The following is a 793-nucleotide window of genomic DNA, read 5'->3' as shown; positions in this document are numbered from 1 at the left end:
CCTCATCCTCATCCTCATCCTCATCCTCATCCTCATCCTCATCCTCATCCTCATCCTCATCCTCATCCTCATCCTCATCCTCATCCTCAGCCTCAGCCTAACCCTCATCCTCATCCTCATCCTCTTCCTCATCCTAATCCTAATCCTAATCCTAACCCTAACCCTAATCTTATTCCTAGTCCTAATCCTAATCCTAATCGTCATCCTCATCCTCATCCTCATTCTCATCCTCGTCCTCATCCTCATTCTAATCCTAATCCGAATCCTAAGCCTAACCGTACTCTTATTCCTAATCCTAATCCTAATCCTCATCCTCATCCTCATCCTCGTCTTAATCCTCATCTTCATCCATCCTCATCCTAATCCTTATCCTAGTCCTAATCTTAACCCTATTCCTATTCCTATTCCTAATCCTAATGCTAGTCCTAATCCTAGTCCTAATCCTAATCCTAATCCTAATCCTAATCCTAATCCTCATCCTCATCCTCATCCTCATGCCCATCCTCATCCTCATCCCCATCCTAATCCCAATCCTAATCCTATCTCTAATCATAACCCTACTCCTATTACTAATCCTAATCCTATTCCTAATCCCCATCCTCATCCTCATCCTCATCCTCATCCTCATCCTAATCCTAATCCTAATACTAATCCTAATCCTCGTCCTCATCCTCATGCCCATCCTCATCCTCATCCCCATCGTAATCCTAATCCCAATCCCAATCCTATCCATAATCATAACCCTACTCCTATTTCTAATCCTAATCCTAATCCTCATCCTCATCCTCATCCT

This window comes from Lupinus angustifolius, chromosome LG15, assembly GCF_001865875.1.
Source record: "Lupinus angustifolius cultivar Tanjil chromosome LG15, LupAngTanjil_v1.0, whole genome shotgun sequence".
Taxonomy (NCBI): domain Eukaryota; kingdom Viridiplantae; phylum Streptophyta; class Magnoliopsida; order Fabales; family Fabaceae; genus Lupinus; species Lupinus angustifolius.
This window is presented reverse-complemented; position numbering follows the sequence as displayed.